Raw genomic sequence first — 5,766 nt, 5'->3', positions numbered from 1 at the left:
AAGCTGGACGAACAGCGGAAATCCTCCCCAACATCCCAGCCGAAGCAGCCGGTTTAGCTAATGAGCGGATCCCCGAATAAGGGATCTCAATTTGGAGATTCGGCGTATGGTAAACCATCATAAGCGGACGAAATGGATAGAGCACCTGAAGTCCTGCAACCTCTCCACCGGTGTGAGTACGCTTTGGGCTACTGTCAAAGTTTGTCTAATCAGCAGAGACCTTGCGACCGACTTGAAGTTCAATTTATGATCATGCTATTTTAGCCGGCAATTTACACTGCAGCCTTCGGTATACAAAGCCGAGAGATGTGTTAACCGACGGCTGCACAAAATGCCAAACAACTGCGCGCCGATTACTTTCACCGATGAAGAGGTTCAGACTGTCATCAAAAAAGCAAAATCATCCAAATTCATTGGCCTTGATGGAATCAACATGCTAATGCTAAAGCATCTAGGCTCGACGGGAGTAAGATATCTCACCAAGGTCCTCAACCTGTCACTGACCACTCTTCAAATACCCGATGTGTGGAAAATCGGAAGGTTGGTCCTACTACTGAAACCTGGGAAACCCGCCAACAAAGGGGAATCTTATCGCCCGATAACTCTTTTCTCCCCAGTAGTGAAGACGCTTAAGGCTTTGCTACTCCCGACCTTCACTCACCACCTGAGCCTAGCCGGCCGCCAGCATGGATTCCGAAAAGTGCACAGTACCACCACAGCACTTAGCGTCATAAACACATAGCTAGTTCGTGGCATCAACCAGAAACCACCCTGTGAGAGAACGATCCTCGTAGCGTTGGACCTGTCAAAAGCTTTTGACACAGTCAACCAAACAACGCTACTACAGGACATCGAAAAACTACGCTTCCTCCAGGGTTAAAGAGGACCATGAATTATCTGAACGGTCGTCAGTCATCCGCACTATTTCGAGGAGAAACATCTAAACTGAGAAGAATTACACAGGGGGTTCCGCAGGGTTAAACTCTGTCCAGGAACCAGGTCCTCTCCCCGCTTCTACATCTCGAAACTCCCACAACCACCAGAGGGGGTTTCCATAATCTCGTACGCCGATGACTGTACGATAATGACGTCGGGTAATGGAATCGATGGCATGTGTTCGAACTACGTCTCCGACCTTTCTCGTTTCCTCACTGCACGAAACCTCACACTTTCCCCCGCCAAATCACAGTAACCATATTCACGAACTGAACGAAGGAGTATAGGCTTGAGCTTAATATTGCCGTCGATATCGTCAAAACTCTGACTGTCAATAACCCTAAGATTTTAGGCGTAACTTTCGATAGTCTATGTTCCTTCTCTCCTCATACGACCGCGATTATCGCCAAAATGCAGAGCAGCAACAAGATCCCAAGTCGCTAGCCGGCAGCACATAGCGAAAAGACAAAGAAACGTTGTTGGCAACTTACAAGGCAATCGGACAGTCCTTAACTACGCAGCACCAATATGGTCGCCTGGATGCAGTAGAACGCAGATGAGGAAACTTCAAACCAGCCAGAATACTGCACTCCGGCACTTTTGCTGTCTCCCATAGAACAACTCCACAGTGAGACGCCTATGCTTCCTGTAAAGGAACTCCTCTTCAAACACTTCCTGCTGGGAACATCAAAAGGTCCTTCCTTGACTACGTCGATGACGTCGTACAGTACGCCGACTGGACTTCGGACGCAACTGACTTTCGATCAACACCTTCACCGACTCCCTTGTCGTGAATGGCGTTCTTGGAGTCAAACCACCACCTGTTGCAGACGAAGAGCTCCAGTTGCCGCGAGAAACACGAGTGATCCAAGGACAACTTCGTTCTGGATACTGTAGCAGGTTAAGCTCATCTCTCTCTCTCTCTTTCCAGAATTGACCCAGACATATCCAATGTATGTCCTGCATGCAACGAGTTCTCGCATGATACTGACAAACGACGACAACGCAATTGACCCTTACCACCCAAACGAGGATTAGATAATCGTTAAAATAACAACAACAATCAGGAAATTTCGAACAGTTGATATCAGAAAACGCGGAATGCCAGAAATGAACCGCTATAATTAATTGACAAAATCAGTGTGAAATGAAATTTCATTAAACTGTGCGAGCATAATTTTTTATGTAAATTAGTTAATATTTGCATTTTAACATTTATATATGCATTTTACAAGTGTTTACTTTAGTGTTTTGTATAATTTAGGCAAAATTTTAATAATAAAGAAGTTTGTGGTCAGAATATATATGCAATATATATGTAATATTTTAAGTTATAGTAATTAAATATATATATGTATTGAAAACATTTCTCTTGAATATGCGATGTTTTTTTGAATTGTTTTATTTTCTGTTTATTACTTATTTTAAATAGTTATATTAATTATTAAAAATGTATTATCTATCATATTTGCATACTCATTAGTACTGGCATATAAATTGTGATATTTTTTATGAATTATTTTGGTTCTTCATGTTTATATTTATAGTAGTGTGAAAATTGCAAAATACCCAAAAGTTAATATAAAATGCCTAATCTAATATTTTTCACCAGTGACATCATTGGCAAATGTTATAAAAAATGCGAGTTTTGACAGCTCTCTCTCTCTCTCGAATCAAAGAGTCTCTCATATTATCCATGATAAAGATATGCCCAACACTTCTGACACTGGAAATATGAGAACCGTTCAATTTTCCATTATGGCCAGATCGAACAAAATAAGAGTTTTGGGCATTTTAAATTGAAAGACCCAACATTAAGTAGGAAAAAAATTACTATACAGTGGTTATTTATTATAAAAAGAAACTATTTGCATCTATTTAAAGTATATTAGAACAACTGACTTTTGACTTTTCAAAACCTAATAACAGAATTTTAGCTTGTATAGCTCTCAATGATTAAATGTTTTTAATAATTTTCCATTTAAAATAATACTATGATGCTTAAAATTACAAAACGTTTCATCAAATATTTTTAAATTTCAAAAATGTACTTAATTTTCTTTGTTTTACATTTTTCATAAGTAGTCTTGAACGACGCAACAAATCCCTCCGTTTACATATTTTTTTGGTAAGATTTCAATCTGGCCATCGCTCGTTTCCAATTGATTAACATGAAAACCTTCTGAACTCGATTAGCTGTCAAAGTTCGGTAGGTTTTGACCAGGAATATTGGGATGCCCAACATATTCCAGTGTGAGAGCGCCTCAAAATAAGCGTTTTTTATAACACTTTCCCTTATGGCCAGATTGAACAAAATAAGAATTTTTGGGCATTTTGAATTAAAATACCACATTTATTACGATTGCAAATTATTATATATTGGATTTGTAATACATATATGGCGAAACTACTTAAATCCTTTTATATGATTTTATGGCATATTAACAGAACTGACTTTCGATCTTTCAATACTTAATAAAGTGAATTAAGCCTGTTAGTTCTCAATTAATAAATGTTTTTTACATGATTCCATTGAAAATAATACTATGATGCTTCACATTACAAAAGGTTTCATCAAGTACATTTAAATTTCATAAATTTATTTAATTTTCATTGTTTTATATTTCTTGTCAGTGGTATTGAACAATCCAACAAATCCCTCCGTTTACATATTTTTTTGGTAAGATTTCAATCTAGCCATCTCTCGTTTCCAATTGCTAAACGTCAAAACCTCCTGAACTCTATCAACTGTCAAAGTTCAGAAGTAGAACAATTAATGAGATAACGAGAAACTGACGAAACGAGTTGTTTATTTTTAACAGCTGTTTCCCAGAAAACTAGTTTTCGCACGTTAGCTCCCTTTTGTAGACCAGGTCACATATATTTACAATAAAAAATTTATGATATATTTGCCTCTAAACATCTTAGTAAAACAGCTCACTCTGGCTGTGCTGTCATAATAAAATCGTTTGTCAAATAAACTATTCAAAACGTTATCCATGCAGGCTTCGGAAATTAAAAGAATGAAACTAACAGAGAACGTATTTCGTAGAATATGTTAACGGTGCAACCATTATCAGAATCTTTAATTTTGCGAACGCGTACTGTTTTGGATGGTTGTGTTTCACCACATAAAATTATTAGCATGTTTCACCACAATTCACATCAGGGTCACTAAAATAACATAATTGAGCATTTTCAGTGTAAAGGTTAGGTTCCAGCTCTCAAGAAAAAAAAAATGCCTTATTGCTTGAGCTGTAGTCAAGTAAATTTGGCAACAAGTTAAGCATTGTCAATGATGCGCATTAGAAGAGCAAGAGAAAATAAACAAAGAAAATATACATAAACCTTAAACAACAAAAGTAACATTAGTTTTTTTTTCAATAGGCGTGTTTTAATTGAACAGCACAAGCTAATAGCTACATCATGGACAAATAAAACGCACTTTGCTTATTTCATATTTTCGTTTAAAATTTGTTTCAAAATGTCTGATGTGGAGAAAATGTTGGTTTGAATTCCTCAATTTGTAAACGGGATATTAAATTACTATATTAGTTATACTTATTTGATGATATTAATACAAAAAATTTTAACAAATGTTCACATTTGTATTAATTTTAACTTAAACAAAAGACAAAATTTTGTAATTTTTGTTTGTTTACATTTTCATCTATCCAAATGAACTTTATGGTTATTGCCAACTACTGTTTTTTTTTTGTTTGAAAAGCCATAGCTACTGTGAATGAAAAAGAAGCGATTAACAAGCATGAAAAAAACACGCCTAAAATTGGATATAGCAAAATATCGAACTCAACACGTCTGTTTTACCCCTTACCACAGGTGGGGGGAAGTAAAATATATAAATAAAAAAAAATCTTTTCAGTTGAGATTGTATTTCAAATCTGATTTTATTTTTGTTGAGCAGCTCCTTTTATACAAAATTCTTAGCCTATGTTTTTAAATTAATTATCAGACCAACGCATAACACATAATTGGTCTTATCTAAAAGTACACGTATATTTTACCAGCAAATGCATTTGTATACATTTGCTAGGGTGCATCTATTGCATTTCTATTTGTTAGTTTATGTGAGTATGTATGTGTGTGAGTGTTTGTTTGTGACTAAGGACCTTGAGATTTATGATGAAAAATACAATAATAAATACATAAGTTGTTTTTATGTATTGTATTCTTATTACATATTTTTCTTTTATTTGCTGCATTTTTGTATGCATTCAACTGATGGTGGACTGTATATTATTTATTTTTAATTGTATTTCGGCTTTGCTGAAAAGTAAGAATGTTCAATGATATTTGAACATATTGCTTTTTACATATTTTGACCACCTCTCCGGAATTTGTGGATACCATGACAATATAAATGTTCGTCTTTTGAACCAGACTCTGAATTTTCTACTTCTACTTAGGAATCGAAGACCTGCTCAGCCAATGCATGTCCCATCTTTCCATGTTTTAAATTCAGAAGAATAAGATATAAATCCCACCAAACATTTATTATCTTTTTAACGAATCGATCTGTTTTTGCAGTCGGAGCATAAATCTTTCGCAGAACCTTTCTCACGAAAAGTCGCAACAGCGACTTATCAGTTGTTGTCATCTTCCAAGCCTCTGCACCATATAGCAGGACGGGACATATGAACGACTTATAGAGTTTGGCTTTTGTTCGTCGAGAGAGGACTTTACTTTTCAATTGCCCACTCAGTCCGAAGTAGCACCTGTTGGCAGGATTTATCCTGCGTTGGATTTCTAGGTTGACATTTTTGGTGGTGTTTATGCTCCAGTACATATACAAAACTATCTACAACTTCA

The sequence above is a fragment of the Bactrocera latifrons genome, unplaced genomic scaffold, assembly GCF_001853355.1.
Source record: "Bactrocera latifrons isolate USDA-ARS-PBARC rearing strain unplaced genomic scaffold, ASM185335v1 scaffold_293, whole genome shotgun sequence".
Lineage (NCBI taxonomy): Eukaryota > Metazoa > Arthropoda > Insecta > Diptera > Tephritidae > Bactrocera > Bactrocera latifrons.
The sequence above is the reverse complement of the archived record's forward strand: the minus strand, read 5'-3'. Positions refer to the sequence as shown.